This window comes from Microtus pennsylvanicus, chromosome 6, assembly GCF_037038515.1.
Source record: "Microtus pennsylvanicus isolate mMicPen1 chromosome 6, mMicPen1.hap1, whole genome shotgun sequence".
Lineage (NCBI taxonomy): Eukaryota > Metazoa > Chordata > Mammalia > Rodentia > Cricetidae > Microtus > Microtus pennsylvanicus.
This window is the reverse complement of record NC_134584.1, coordinates 118,390,961-118,407,673: the sequence shown is the minus strand read 5'-3', so window position 1 is coordinate 118,407,673 and position 16,713 is coordinate 118,390,961. Positions and strand designations below refer to the sequence as shown.

Genomic DNA, 16,713 nt, shown 5'->3' with positions numbered 1-16,713 from the left:
AGCCAGTGCCTCAGTCACTCTGCCGAAAGGAATGCTGGGTTGGGAGACAGATCAGTGCTCCTGATAGGCTCACGATGTCGAAGGCTTTGAGGTCTTTGGACTTTCATGAATTATGAAGGGTATGGGAGCTACAACCCCAGCACTTGGTAACCTGAGGCAGTCAGGAAGGTTGGCGTGAGTTCCAGGCCACCGCCACCAACAGAGGCCTGGCTCTGCAGCAGACAAAAGGCTAGGCTGTGTGTTTCATATGTGTCCTCTCACTCAGTGAATTGAACGCTGTTCCCTGAGGCACACGGACGTGAAAAGGCTGGCAAAGGTGGAGATGGTGAACCTGTGTGAGCCTGCATTCATGAGTTACAGACAAGAACTGAGACCAGCAAAGGGAAGAAACACAGTGTTCAGTTAGTGTGGCACCCACAGCCACCTGTGTGTGAGGAGTGATCTGCTGATCGCTGTTATATGTACATATGTATTATACACGTATGTGTTATGTGTGTATATGTGTTATGTGTATATTTGAGTTATACGTGTTTATGCATTATGTGTGTATGTGTAATGTGTATGTGTTATAGGTGCTATGCGATGCGTTATATGTGTACATGTGTTATATGTGCATTTGTGTTATGTGATGTGTTATATGTGTATGTGTTATGTGTGTTATAAGTGTATATGTGTTATGTTTGTGTTATATGTGTACGTGTTATGTGTATATATGTGTTATGTATGTATATGTGTTTTATGTGTATATCAAGTGAGAATATTTAGAATGTGGAAACTATGTTCTGATAAAAAATAATGTTGGAAGACATAAAGGTTATTCTATTTAAAGTAAATCTAAAATTGTTTTCTACATCTTTGTTTTGAGACTGGGTCTTATATAGCGTTGGCTGGCCTCAAACCCCCTATGTCACTGAGAGTGACCTTGTCTCCACCTACTGAATGTTGGGATGGCAGGTGTGTACTGCTACCCCAGTTCTATTAGGTGCTGGGGACCAAAGCCATGGACATGATAGGGAAGCACTCCACCCATGGAGCAGGACCCCAGCCTCTAAAACACACCTGAGAAAGAAAAATGAAGTGTGCACCTGAGGTTTTATACTCACTGTTTCTATGGTAACCGAGGTGGGGTGGGGAGGGTGAGGGAGAGGTGCAGATCAATGGACAGAGAACTCAGAAGCAGACCTACACAGATATGACCAAGCGATACGTTTATATAGTTACAGCTTGGTGGCGGAGGGCCAGCCTCTCTATAATGGCGCTAGGGCAATCATTCACCCATTGACAAACAGATGACCTCAGCCTGCACCTTACACTCAAAACAAAATTAATCCACCATTGACCATAGACTTAATTGAGAAACACAAACCCATAGAACTTTTTGAAGAACTTTAACACGCAGGGCAAAGAATTCTCTGACACCCAAAGCACAATCTATAGGAGAACATATAGATCAGATGTCATCAGTCTACACCCTTGTTCCATAATGGTAAGAAATCGAAGACCAGGTCACACCCGAAGCAGCATTTATAAGCTGCACTCTGACAACGGCCCCCTATTCAGACGACTGTTGTGCCAGCTGGTCTTAATGGTCATCTCGTACTAATTCAGAGCCAGGGAAGCATCACAATGAGACACAGCCCAATGGGGGAAGATAGCACTCTCTAAACATGTAGCTTGGCGTTTGCTACCTGAGGCCAGCTATTACAGAATGAAAATAAAACCCAGGCACAAAAATCTGCACATGGATATTTGTAGGAGAGTCATTTGCGATCTAGAAAGAAGTCGACATCTTTCAGCGAGTAAATGGTTAAGCAGACTGTGGTAAATCCATGCCGTGAGGTACTGCTCAGCCATGAAAAGGAATAAACCACCGGTGTGTGCTTAGTACTTGGATAGCACTTGGTTTTATGCTTAGCGTAAAGATTAATGTCAAAGATTTAAATACTGTATTTTTTTGAAGTACTGTCTTTGAAATGATAAAAGAACAGATGGAGAACAATAGTGGTTTAAAGGGGACAAGACCAGGGGTAAGAAGCAATACAATTACTTCAGGATAACATGAGGGTGGGCCCTCTGGTCTCAGACTCATGATTCTCTGGACTCAGCGTCCTGAGCTGGGATTAGAGGTGCAGCAAGATGCCTGGCCGAATGGGGAAATTTCAAACAGCCGAACCCCCAATGAGACAAATGCAGAGTCCTCGGCCTAAGAAATGACACTCACATAAGTGACAGCTACGGTCCAGCCAGTCTCAGGAAGGTGACCCGGGCATTGTTACTTAAGCACTCGAACTTTGCAGTTCCTGATCTGTGAGTGGGGAGCCCAGCAGGACCCACATCCATCCTGGGAATTCCATGTGAGCACACACAAAAGCCGTCAGTGTGGGGCCCCACACAGAGAAGGTGGCCTTCTGTCACCAGCACCCCATGGCAAAGATGAAGACTGATGACTGGGGACTGTAACAGTCAGCAGCTGGGGAGTGACAGGGACTTTAATAGTCAGCAGCTGGGAAATGATAGAGATGATACAGCATAGAGCACCCCTGGGCACCTCCCAGTCATCTTGGAATGGAAGAGAATTCAGTAAGAAGAACTGGGGGTTTTGTCTCCAGTATTGGGGATGGACTGCTCAGTCATGTACATGCTAGGCAAATGCTCTACCACTGAGCTGCATTCGTGGTCCCAGTGAGGATTGTGAGGGGATGCTTGTTGCTCTTCTAGTCCAATCAAGGCTGCAAATGCTTCTTAGAGGGAGGGGCTCATGCGCCTCCTTGACGGAGTGCTGAGTGGCCTGGTCACGTGCAGGCAACCATAGCTGCTCTGAATTCATGAGCGTAGCTTCCTGTCATGTCCAGAAAGCACTGTTTTGCTCTGGTCCCCCGATATCCTTCTCTTACACCTCTTCTGTCCTTGTTTCTGAAATGTTTTGTGAACCTTGGGGTGTTTGTGTGTATGCATATGTGTGTTTATATGTGCAAATGCATGTATGTGCATGTGTGCATGTATGTGCATGTATGTGCATGTGTGTGCATACACATGCAAGTGTGTGCATATGTGTTGGTGTGACATCGAAGTCTCATTTGTGGCTGTGCACTTCACAGACTTATTCTCCACACTCTGACACATTGTGTTCTCTCTGGAGTCTATCTTCTGACACGCCCTTGATCCAGCTTCATTATTTTTTAAGAAGAATCCCAGGCCATCGCGTTCTCATGTACCTGCCAGTAGAATTCGCTTCCTTGCTGGAATCTCAAGGCCATTGTAGTTGTCACAATGACAGCTTGTCTTGGGACTTTGCTCGGCCAGAGGATGGCATTTTTGAATCACTTTTGGAGGCTCGGGGTCTGTGATCTTGACCCTTGCCCTTGTGACCCAGAGGGAGCCACGAGCTCATTGGTGGATGGGGGTCACCTTAACTAACTGTGGATGCTTAAACTGCCTCCATCAGGAAGCATTCTGAGACACCGCAAGTGGCCCCTCAGCAGTATTTTCCAGAGAAGACTGGGGAATGGTGGTTTGTGGCTCTGGAGGAGCAGGCCTGGTCATCTTCATGCCGCTTCCCTCTCACCTCCTTTCTCTGGCCATAGCTGCTTGTTCTGGGACCTGCCCTGTTGACATTGTCCAGTGCAGCTACGTCTTTGCTAAATAAAAGAACCCCATCATTTTTATCTTTCCAAAGCCAGGAATTTCTCTCTCCTGACTAACATGGAAGAGGGAAAAAGACCGTCTGTGTTTGAAATAATGGGCTGGTCAGAGAACACAAGCAAATGAAGTTAACATGATGTTTTTCCTTCAAGCAATAGAGCAACTGAAAGAAAAAAAATAAAGGCAAAAGCAAACCCAAACCAAGCACTCAGAATTTTATTAAAGCCCCCATGGACCTGAGAAGCATTCAGAGATTCAGGGCAGATTTCCTTGCCAACCTATACACGCCGGCAAGTGTTAACTGCCCAGTTACGACAGAATCTCATAAACAGAATTCTTCTGGGGCAGCCTTCTGCCAGATAACCTGGGGGTTCCATTCTGCGCCTTCTCTAGCTTCCACTCATTGATTACCCTTGCTGGATACAAAGCAACTTCCTCTCGTCTCTGCGTGCCAGCAGGCACGTGAGAGAGGACTGGGGATGCTGTGCAATTTCGACCCAACTGTTCTGGGGGCAGAGACCCATCTCCGAGATGCCATAATCATTGCACCGGCCTCTTTATGAAACCACATGCCCGAGCACCGGGCTTGCCAAGAATTACTGACCTTGGCACTGGAAGGCTTCCCTGTGTTTGATCTGATGGAAAACCTCAGATCGCAGAGATGCTAAGTCTCGTGCCTCAGTTCACACAGCCTGAAGATAGCCATGCACAGAAAGATGAAGGGTGGGTCCGAGATCGTTACAGAGGTCTTTGGGGTCAGGCTGAGTTGCCTCTTAAAGCCAAGCTGAACATGTTCATTGCTGCTCTTGGACAAAATCGGCACATGAGAAATGAGGTTGTGGGGGGGTTTCCGACAGCACACTTTAACTGTGAGGTTTCCAGACCATCTCATGCGATTGAACAGACGCCAGGCTGCTGCAGGCTTGCTCCCCTACACCAGGAAGGCGTCAGCCCAGCTGACTTTATGTCAGTCTTTGACATAGATGTCTGAGAAATGGCTCCATGGAAGCATGTGTTTCCCTGCTTCATCCTCAGTGAGTAGCCTTGAAGGGATGGGATGTAGATTGCGTTGGGGACACTGGTCCAAAGCGAATCAAGAGGAGTCGACTTTTCAGTTATGTCCCCAGAGTGATAAATGAGGTAGTGTTTTTTTTTTTCCCAAGACGAGAAGATGGGAATCCAACGTGGATTTCAGACACATGAGAAAGAGCTTATGAATTTAGATGATAGTTCGGCAGAAATAAATTGTACATCTGCTCATTCATTTTAATAAAGTGGAGAGATGCCACGTTGCTGGGGCCCTCGGAGAACCCCGGGTTCTTAAAATTATGATCCTATAATGGTAGCATTAAAATTTGTAATGCAGCCAGTACTTCCTGCATTGGAGGGAAAATTCATTTATAAAGTAAAAGTTCAGACTTTAGAATGTAAATGGGAAGATGCAATTTTTCTTGGCTGGATAGGAATTAGTCCTGGGAGAATTGGGCAACATCTTGACCATAAAATATATTTTAAAGGTCTTGAGAGGTTTTCAGATGGCTCACAAGAACTTTTCTGGGCTATCTCTGTTTAGGTAAATCGTGCAGGTACAGGCATGCAGGGAATTGGCTCCGCTATTTCTGCCTTGAATTTGGTACTTCTTTTACAGGGGCAGTTACAGATTCCATCCCCATTTGAAACGAGTCTAGCCTGCTGCAAATAGCAAAGTCATTTTTACTCAGCAGCATAAACACCAGGACAAGAGCTCTTAAAGGACGGTGATTACCCAGTTACTGTGAAAATTTACACGTTCAACGAACAGTACTGAGGTTTTTTTTTTATTACATACGCTCTATGTTGATATTAGAGGAAATGCCATAATCCTGATTGTAGGTTCCCCACTGACTTTAAACCCCAGACGCACTGCTAAGAAGTTCTTTAAAAATAGCTAAGTATTAAGTTCGTAGAAAGCTTTTAGGTGGAGCAGTGAGTTCAATTTGATTTTGTGATCAGCAGCTTGCATGTCTGGATGGAAAGGGACTGAGCTAGAAGCTGACCTGTAGCAGGTGATAGAAGTCTGGAGACCCCACTGTCGCTTATCTTTGTCTCTTGGTGGAGAAGGGGCTTCTGCCCATCACCTTTGAATAAAACACAGACCCTGAGGAGGCCACACTCTGACTTAGACTCCAGGGCACTTAGCAGATCTGAGGGCAGACCATGCTCCCCAGGCTGTGAAAACCCTGATCTATCATACAGACACACATTTACACACACACACACACACACACACACACACACACACACACACTCCTACATATAGACACACACAAACCTATGTATAGACACACCTACACATAGATATATACACATATCTACATGTATATACATATATATACCTACATAGGAGACATAAATACCTTCATATAGGCATAAATATATACACATACATGTACACACACATATATACATACTTACATATAGACACATACACATACCTATGTATAGATACATAATATACAATTCAAACACAATACATACATGCACAAATACATGTATGCAACGCATGCATATATACATAATATAAAACTGTATACACAAACACGTATACATAACATGCCAATATATGTGCATATATAGCCACATATATGAATACACATATGTGTATAATACATGTATTGACATGAGCACACTTACACATGCTTATATACATAAACACACACAATATAAGTATGAGACAAACATATTTGTAGTAACAAATATAAATATATATGCAATATTATATATAACTATAGACACATACAAACATATAAAATATATGTAGACACATACTTACATATATACACATATATATACACAGGTATCTGTGAATGACTCCCCAGCTGTCTGGCTGTGAATGGGCTGCCCTTTGAACAGGTGACATCCAGGACTTTAGATGTGGAAGCCAACACACTGATGTGGAAGATTTAGGCTGGTCCTGAGACCAGAGGTCTTAAAGAGGAACACAGGGACCCAGCATTGTAAGTTTCATACACACAACACACACCCTCATGTGCACATGCACATCTGACTAGATGATCAGAAGGTGGCGGAACTGTGGAAGTGGGTCCTGGCTGGAGGAGGCAGTTGCTGGACTGCATGTCCCTGGGGATCACATCTCATCCTGGCCTTGTCCTGTTAGGGCTCGTCTCTGTCTCCTGTCTGACATGATGTGAGCTGCCGTGCTCCCTCCCTCCCCCACCCCCATTGACTGAAGCCATGAGCTGTTTGCAGGGGTCTTCAGTGACAAGAATGAGAAAGACAACCAAAGATCGTTCTCATAAAATGCCGTAAGCTTGGACTTGGGCAGGTCAGCGTCGAGAATAAAACGCTGTAGGAGCCTGGGGAAGAATGCTCAGTCCCTGACTGAACTGGGCCTTGCTTTGCAACCAGCTGAATTTATTGGAATCAATTCTGGGCTGCTCCGTTTAATCTCACTTAGAAGAAGGAACTGGAAGTGAGGAGGCTCTGTGCAGGCTTTTTTTCTCGCCCTTTTTCCAGCCTCACAGGATGCGCCGTGCATCTCCACTGTAAGGACTCCTTTATGTATTATTTATCAACATTGGATTTTCTTGTTTCGTGTTTCTTCCTTGGCTGATAAGAAGGATGATTCAGGGCTCTGGCAGTTTATGCAATGAGTTTATTCACTTCTGAGAAAGGCTGTCCCTCTAGGCAGCGTGGCTCTCGGCCCACCTCAGGAACACTGAATTAGAGGTCTGGGGGCTTGTGTTGATGAAGGGACACCACATTCACTTGTAGCAGCTTTCTGTGCCACAAGGATATGGGTAGGGGACCTGCCGTGTGCCCTGAGCGGTGCCCATCACCCGTAAAACCACTGGCTTGAGTGAGATTCTTTCCGAAGCCCCCTTAACATGATTCTTTAAATTTGATGATCTCTTGTTCACGGTTAAGTATTTATACTTTCTCCCCCGTTCATCAGTTTGTCGGGCATCTGCCACTTGCTAAGCCAGGTGCTAGTTAGTTAATACAGTGACCAAGTACTCCACAAGAAGCAGCTTCAGGGGGCAAAGGGTTATTCTGGCCCATAGTTTACTGTAGACATCGCATCATGGTGGGGAAGGCACCTAGGCGGAAGTGGGACTCCTCACCTCACATCTCCACAGGACAGAAAGCTGAGCAGGGGGTGTAGACACTCAGTAGGCTCCCCTGCTCCCTTCTCTGCCTTTTTATTTGATAGGGAGAGTATTCACTCCCCCGTTGAATTTCTCTGGGAATGCCCTTACAGATAAGCCCAGAGGTCTGTCTCTGAGGTGACTCTGAAAGCAACTGACAGTGAATGTTAGCCATGACGTGGTCCAGGTTAGGGAGGTGACAGAAGCAGGCAGTTGCACGGCACATTGGAAGGGGATATTATATGTTATATGGGGATATGTGCCTGTTATGTGCATGTGTATTGGGACAGAAATACACAATAAACATCATGTACGACTTAGGCAAGTATATACGTGCAATACTCTACGTAGCACAGACTGGAAAGATTGTTAACACCGTACTAGAAGCTAAAATGAAGTCTGTAATAAATATATTCTGAATGAATAATAAATTCACCTCTCTTTGGGTATAAAGGCTCTCATCTGCTAGCCTAGCACGTGAGAAACTGAGACAGGAAGATATCCATACATTCAAGGCCATACTAGGATAGAAAGTAAGACTCGTATCGCAAAAGAAAACCCCAAATCAAACATTTCATGTCACTTCCATGCTTAGTGCTAGAGTAAACAATGGAGACCAATGAAGGGTTCAGGTGCCTACTAATAGCTACCAACGTACTCAGGTGGCCTTAGGCATGGTCTGCTTTAAATGTCAACGTGGCACAACCTGGAATCACCTGGAAAGAGTCTCAGTGAAGGACTGTTTAGATCAAGCTGGCCTGTATCATCCATGGGGGATTTCCTTGATTGTGGTAAAGTAGGAAGACCCAGCCCGCTGTGGGCAGCACCCTTCCCTAGGCAGGAGCGTCCTACACTTCCTAAGAGTGGAGCAATAGGGCCGAGCACAAGCAAGCGAGCAAGTGAGCCAGTGAGCATGCATGCGTGCATTTCTCTCTCTGCTCTTGACAGTGGATAAGGAGTGACTAAGCTCCTGCTTTGGCTTCCTCATAGTAACGGACTGCAACTTAGAATTGCTATCAAAATGAACCCTTTCTCCGCTCTTTGGGCCAGTTTTTTTTTTTTTATCATCACAATGACAGAAATGAAACCAGGACAGGAGCTTATGTAGTGAGGACCTGATGAACCAAGTCACGACAACACGACAATGCCAAGCGAGCGGGAGGTCAAGCTTGTGCTGGCACAGAGTGGGAGAAGCAATGAACTGGGAGATTGACAACCTGGATGTTGAAGGTTAAACTGGGGTTTTGCAGGTACAAAGGAAAGGAAAGGAGAGGAGTTAGGGTAAAAGGAAACAGAATGCCCAGACCGTGGCATGAGGGTGTGTTGACATCTGGCAGGGATGAAGGCAACGTGGCCCGTGGGCAGTGTTTGCAGCCACCAGGGCCTGAGACTCCATTACTTGTAAAATGGTTCAGTACAAGGCGGGTTGGGAAGGCCGCTTTCCGGCCTTCTCCATTCTGGCAGCTCTTGGATCTCCATTAAGAACTCACGCTCACATGCTGCAAATTCATTTTGCTAGTAGCAGTTCTCCCTTCTCAGAGTCACATGGTGGGTGCTTTAGAAACCGCGTGGTTGTTGCTTTTAGTGAGAGGATGTTGCCTTTGAATTGAGGCAGGTGCATGGAGTCTGCAGAGGACACTGTGCCGCGGGGGGGGGGGGGGGGACTCAGGGCTGAGACTCTACCAGCTGGAGTGAAAAATGGCTTTTATTGCCACTGAGTTGCTCTTGACCCTCTGAGCATCACCAGAGGGTGAGGGAGGCACAATATTTGCATGGGAGTTCACACAGGGATAGTGGGGCTCAACGCATCACGGGTATAATTACAAAAGACTGATTAATGCAATCAATCACTTGGCTGTCTGGTCTACCTCCAGGAGCAACTAAGCTACAAGACAGAGACTTTTTTCCCACTTGCAAAACTCCGGACATTTTACACCACACATGAGCACGGTCTAGAGTCAGCATGGGTGTGTCAGCAGTTTATGCAATGCCACTCTGCTGCCAGAGGACAGTCTGTGACAGAGTGAAGAGGTCATCCCACCCCCCAACTCCTTCATTAGCCGAAGGGAGCCTGTCTGGAAGATGGCTTCTATTCTCAGGTCTTGGCTTTTCCTTGGAGAATGTTTCTCTTTATTCTTTGTGGTCAAGAAATCCCCCACTCCTGGGCTGGTGAGACGGCTCAGCCTTTACAGGCCCTTACTGCCAAGCTTGATGACCTGAGTTCAGTCCCCAGGACCCGCATGGTGGAAGCAGAAAACTGATTCCTATAGGTCGTCCTCTGACCTCTACGTAGGCATCATAACATGAACCCTCCCCCAAACAGATAAATGATCACACACACACACACACACACACACACACACACACACACACACACACAGAGCAGTGACAGGAAATCCAGCCCCTGCCCTGCCTGAAGGAACTCTGAAGCTTGGATACTAGATTTAGTGGAGGATCCCATGTTTCCCATGATCCTTGGTGTGGGAGAAGAAAGCAACGAACTCCCCTCTTCTTCAGAAGGTGAGCGTGGGGAGAGAGCATCAGCTGGTTTTCATGGAAACCTTCCTCAGTTATGGGATGGCGAGCAGAGGATGCTATTTTTTGAGCCAGATCTCAGATGAAGGGTTTGCCTGGAAGTGGACAGATCAGGAGCCTAGGTGCTCTGGGGACACTGCTGTTTACAGAGGAGAAAGTGGCTTACACTCGTGTGTGATGCTTCATTCCCATCATGCCTCTCTTCTCTCTACATCTGGGTCAACCCATCACTCTGCACAAAGCCTGGGGAAGACCTCATGGCTCAGGTTTGGTTTGGTTCAAAATCTCAGCCAACAGAGAACTGTCAGCTAAATGGGGATTCTGAGGCCTGACAGAAGTCTCACAAATTTCCCTCTAATGGCAATAAAATGCTTCGTGGGAAGAGGGAGTTGGGAACTGTTTGGAAAAACATTTAATCATCTTCTGAGATTTATCTGGTTGCTAAAATGTCTTGGGCTCCACCCTCCAGGAAAGCTACCCAAGTCAGATAACTTATGTGGGTTCGATTTTCTCAGAAATAAGGCTGTGGGGGTGAGTCTCCACAGAGCGAAGGGAACGTGTAATTATGTGGTCAGTGTTTAGATAGAGGTGCAGGGAGGTTTGCAGGCTCTCCTAGGGGAAATCATGACTTAGCATGTTCATAGAGATTCTCCTGCCTCCCTAACATTGATGGCATAGAAACTTGGAGGGCTGGGTAAATAGACCACCCCAGACTTCTGGAAAAGAGAGAAATAAGGGGAGTTTGCTCCACTTTCTTTCACTCCCCTTCAGTTCCCTTCTCTCCTCTTCCTCTCCTTTCTGATGCAGAGTCTCCTGTAGTCCACACTCTTTGTGTAGCCGAGGATGATCTCAAACTTCTGATCCTTCTGCCTCCAGTTCCCGAGTGCTAGGATTACTAAGGACTATATATCACAGGATTCGGTTGATCTGCAACGCCCTGAATAACCAATCACTGGAGACTGATAGCAGATTAATTGCTGCTAGGGTTGAGGGGCAGGGGAATGAGAAATGAATGCTGATGGTGCAGGTTTCTTTGTGGGGTGACAAAAATGTTCCTAAATCAGATAGTAGTTATGGCCACATGATTTTGTGGCTATATTGAAGCCTAGTGAGCAGCAAGCACATTTAACCACTGAACCGTCTCTCCAGGACCTTATAACCCAGGTTATAAGAGGTGTCTGGGGAGAAGGGGGCAAAGTGCCTGGCACTTGAATTGAGGACCTGAGTAATCCCAGTTCTGGGAAGCAGACACAGGGAGATCCTTGGGGCATGCTGTCCAGCTAGCATAGATAGTTAGTGAGCTTCCAGTTCACTGAAAGACCCTGATGCAAAGGCAAGCTGGATGGCATCTGAAGAACCACACCTGACATTAACCTCTGGCCTCACAAAGAAGTATTTAGAAGCTTCTAGAGACCCCACCCCCAAAGATAAGCCAATGGCCAAGGGGTAAATGAAGGAGGTCAACATCAGTGCTCACCCGAGACATTCAAATGTAGCCACTGTGACACACCACTGCAAACAGGCCAGGGAGGCTAAACAGACTGACAATAAGCACAACCCCAAATGGAGAGTAGTAGACCAAGAATTCTGCACAGCAGCCCAACAGCAGCGCAGCATCTGCAGTTCTCATGGGCTGGTCCAATATAAACCCAGATAACTGCCTTAGAGTCCTGCTATATCCACAAAGTGCGTTCAACCTCTGCAGCCAGATGTGAACCCTGAACAGAATCACACACATGCATTCACATAGGCCCCAAAGTCATAACCCCAGTACTACCCAAACTGACTCCACACAGGAACCAACCCAAATGTTCACACGTAAGAGTCCATGAGTACATCAAATATATTCGCACAGTAATGCATGCAGATATAGACTCTGGCTAGGTGGGAAGGCAGAGGAACGTCGCCAAAGCTGTTCATGAGAGATCTGCTGTAAAAGAGGAAACCTAGGAAGAGAATGGTGCCAGGGGACAGAGGTGCAGTGGGTACTTGGGGCAGGGGGAAGCTTCCAAGATGTGGGTCCTGTTCTACTTTATGGTGGTAGTTTGTGTCGTTGGTCAAAAGTTCAGTCACCCAGGCTGGATGTACTGACCTCTGCGACAGTCCTGTGTTTATTCTGAAGATGGTGTCTCTTGGGTAAGCCATACTGAGTGCACCTACACATTTTGAAATGCCTCGATAAAACAAGGGAGGGACTTCAGGTGGCTAGTTTGGAGGGATTCTGTGGGCGACTTCGTTTTCCAGTCTAGACACTGTGAAATAGAAAGAAAATCTAGAAGCTTCTGTTTGTGAGGAACCCTGGGGGATAGCTCCAGGTGTTGAACACATGTGACAATTGAGAATTTAGCTCTTACCAGGACATCTCTGCCATCCCCTTTAAGGCTCAGGGGACACTGAGGAAGAGGAGGCAGAAAGGACTTAAGAGCTAGGGAATGGGGAGAAGGGCTTGCAAACACCATCTCCAGCTTATAAACATGGTGTGCAGCAATTGGGCTGGGCCTGCTCAAGACTGGGCCCATCATCAGTCTCTCATGGATCAGGGAGGGGCTCACCCTAGGGTCAAACCCCTGTGACCTGAAATTCCGAATGTTGGTAGATGGGAAGGGGCAGCCACTATCTCCAGTTGGGATCTTGAAACCCACGTCCCACAGATGCCCTGGGCTAAACTCAGCGGCTCACAAAACAAAACAAAATGAATGTGGGAGAAGGCATATTGAAGGGGAGGAGGGGAAGGATGACAGGTGTGGAAGAGATGAGAGAGGGTGGGTGTGAGAGGACCAAGGATCATTCATCATAAACATGTTACGACATTGTCAAAGAATAAATTCAATAAAAGTTATGAAAGAGAAAATTCAGATAAAAATATGGATTGTATGTGAGTATTCACAGCAGTCTACTTAGAGTACCCAAACAATTGAAAATGCCCTTGGATAAATGAATGGCTAAACAAAATGAGATCTAGCCCATAGTGGAGTATTATTTAGTCATAAAAGAAGCATGCATTGACCCTACAACAAGAATGAACCTAGAAAACATGCTAAGCAAAGAGGCCAATCACAAAGAATACTACAGGGTTCTCTTGATGTGAAATGTCCTGAATAACCAATCCTTAGAGACTGAGAGCAAAATTGCTGCCACGTAAGGGGTTAGGAGGCTGGGGGAGTGAGTGACGATGATGAAGATTTCTTCGAGGGGTAACACAAAAAATGTTCTTAAACCAGAGAGCAGTTATGGCCACATGGTTTTGTGAATGTATTAAAATCCAATGACTTGCACATCATCAAAGGATGAGCTCTATGGTTCATGAATAATGTCTCAATAAACCTGCTACTAATAAAACCGTAATAGATGGAGGATCAAAAGTGATAAAGTTAGAGATGAAATAAACCCCTGTCCTCCGGCCTCAGCCAATTCTGTGAGGGAAAAAGCAGATATTCCACACCAGACAGGAAATGGCTCCTTCATTGTTTGCTAAATGCGGTGGGGAAGGGGGATGCTGTCATAAACACATTAGAAACAGATTTACACTCTGGGCAACTCGGCTCATCACACTCACGTCAGGAAAGACAACACAGAACTCGTAACAGGTCACAAAACAGGGCCACGGATGACAGCCTGGCTGCCAAGTGGCGTCAATGCAAAGATTAGCTATTACACAGGACCACTGGAAAATGCACAACTCATATACACAACAGAAGCTTGATAGAGATTTTCTACAACGCGACAATAATCTTTAGCATTTACACAAGTTGTCCAATAGGGACGTGTGTTCTGAAGGCGGAGCAGGCTCCCAGCTATCAATCATATAAAACAAAATCTAAAGAATCCACTGTGCTGGAGGAAAAGTTGGATCTTTTGTTTTCATCTTTTTGTAGAAAGCGATGCTACCTATCTAAGGTGCGATGAAGCCCTGGAGAATCTGAAGGCCAACAGGGGAGAGGAAAAAATTATGAGGCATCGCTAGGTAGTTAAAGACAATACCTTCATATTGAAAAAGCCAAAGGCACCGGGAAAGTAAGACTTCTGGGATATCATGTCCCAGACCCTGGGAATTAGACGCCACATCACAGGCTGCCTGACTGATGTGTCTGTCCAGATCTCTGGGTCCACTGGATAGCCTCACCCCTCTGAAAAAACTGGGGCTTTCTTCGAGTCTTGTTTGCTCTTGTTTTTCAGCTAGCGGACCAGAGTGACGTTGTATGGCCTTATTACATATTACATACATACATAATATTACATACATATTGTAATGTTGTGGTTTGACCACAAAATATGTATGTGGGAAGAACTCAGGTTGCACAAGATGGAGCCAGTCAACATTCCAACAGGGAGGGGGTAGCTCAGCATCCCCAACCACTGGTTGAGGGGCTCTTGGCTGTTGATGGCTGCTAGGGATGGGAGAGTCAGTTTTCTCTAAGGGTGTGGCCTCTGATGGATGGCTTCACATCCTTGAGCATATAGATAGCACAAACTGGACTCAGTTGTTATTAAAAAGGGGGGCACCAAGTTGGGGGATATGGAGGTAGATCTGGGAGAAGTAATAAGGACAAGTGTGGGGTGAATTTGATCCAAATACAAAGTATTAAATTATCAAAAAATTAATAAAAATATTAAAATTGCAAAATTTTATTTCTTAAATCTAAATTACTGATCATCAACTTAAGATATGATTTGAAAATTAAATGGGCTTACTAAATGATGAAAAAGATTGATACTTGGTTTTAAATCCTTGAAACTTATTTGCAAACACAGTGTATTAAAATTAGCAAGAAACTGATTTACCTCTGCCCCCAAGACCTGAGATTGACAGGAAATATAAATTGGTCAGCTAGAGTTAGTTGAACATCTACTAAGCTCCGGGGAGAAATCAGAAGTCTTTCTTTGGAAGCGTTGGTGGTTAGGATGAAATGGCCTCCATAGGCTCGTATGTTTGAATGCTTGGTCTCCAGTTGGTGGAACTGTTTAGGAAGAATTAAGAGGCATGGCCTTGTTGGAGAAGGTGCCTCCTTAGGGACAGGCTTTGAGGTTTCAAAGCCCAAGCCATTCTTAGTTAGCTCTCTTTGTTTAGTGCTTGTGGTAAGGATGTGAGCTCTTAGCTTCTGTTCCAGCATCACCTCACCATGGTAGTCATGTGCTAACCCTTGGGAACCGAGAGCCTCGAATGAAGTGCTTTGTTCTATACCTTGGTCATGGTGTTTTGTCATGACAATGGAAAAGTAAGACAGAAGTTGAAATGGCAGTGCCGCTGCCATTGCCTGTGCACCGTCTGCTTGACGGTTGCATGTCTTGTTATATGTAATGGATCACAGCTCCACTGTTAAACAGTTCTCTGAAGCCGAGAGAAAAGTACTCTACCCACAACAAGTAACACTATGTTAAAAAAAATGGAAAATACACATTTCCAACAAGTACACCTGCGACCCCACTGTGGGACACACTCATATGTGTAGAAGTTCATACTAGGCAACACCTTCTTAGACATTATCCAAGACAGTCCTGACTTTGAAATGATCAACATTTCCATTCTGAGCTGGCAAGTCTTGACCTTCATGTCTACTTTCCTCTCTTCCTAGGACATAAGGTTTTTTTTGCCATGTGTTTGGATCCCAAGTATCCAAATGAAACCTGGGTGGGCATGGACGGCAGCCTACAATCCCAGCGCTCAGGACACAGAGACAGGTTGTATTCAGAGCTGACTTAGCTAGGTCACCTGAATTGTTGAGCTCTGGCTCAAGTTAGAGACTCAATATATAAGGTATAGAGTGATGGAGGAAGGCATGTGACTTGAAGATTTGGTTTCTACACGCATGTGTGCATCTCTGCGTACACTTGTAGATACAAATCTATGCCCTCCCCACATGAACATTTATACACATGCACACTCTCTCATTCATAAAACATGGAATGGTCCTTTGGATAAGAATGGCCCATGTTCAGAATTTCATTGTCATCATAGCGACGTGGTCCCCACTATCCCCTTTATCTTCTTCATTGGCATGTTCTCCATAACCATCTCCATCCCGTCATCCTCTCTACCACCTCATCCTGACAACATCTCATAAACAGTACAAGCTTTACTGCACCCTTAACTAGCTTTGGAGGAATGGTATCAAATACGTGGCTTTGTCTCTGACCTAAAGAAGCCCTGCCATTAGCATGCATCCATCCCACGCATAATGCTCATGACTTCTTGGTCAGGCACCAAGTCAGCAGTAGAATGAGGTCTTACATCTCAGCCCCTCACTGGCATAAATGGGAAACAACACATGGTCTATGCCTGCGATAAACAATGGTCCTCAACACACAATAACTCAAGCTTTCTTTTTTTGTTATGTCCATGTGTCACCATGCAATCACCAGGAAAATCCATTCTCCTTCCTTGCTGCTC

General features: G+C 45.5%; 1 protein-coding gene across 1 annotated transcript in view; it reads right to left on the bottom strand.

Annotated features, from left to right (window-relative positions):
* The window catches only part of Cdh13 (cadherin 13), a 959,427-nt gene that overhangs the window by 94,676 nt on the left and 848,038 nt on the right, over window positions 1-16,713 (bottom strand). The window lies entirely within an intron of this gene.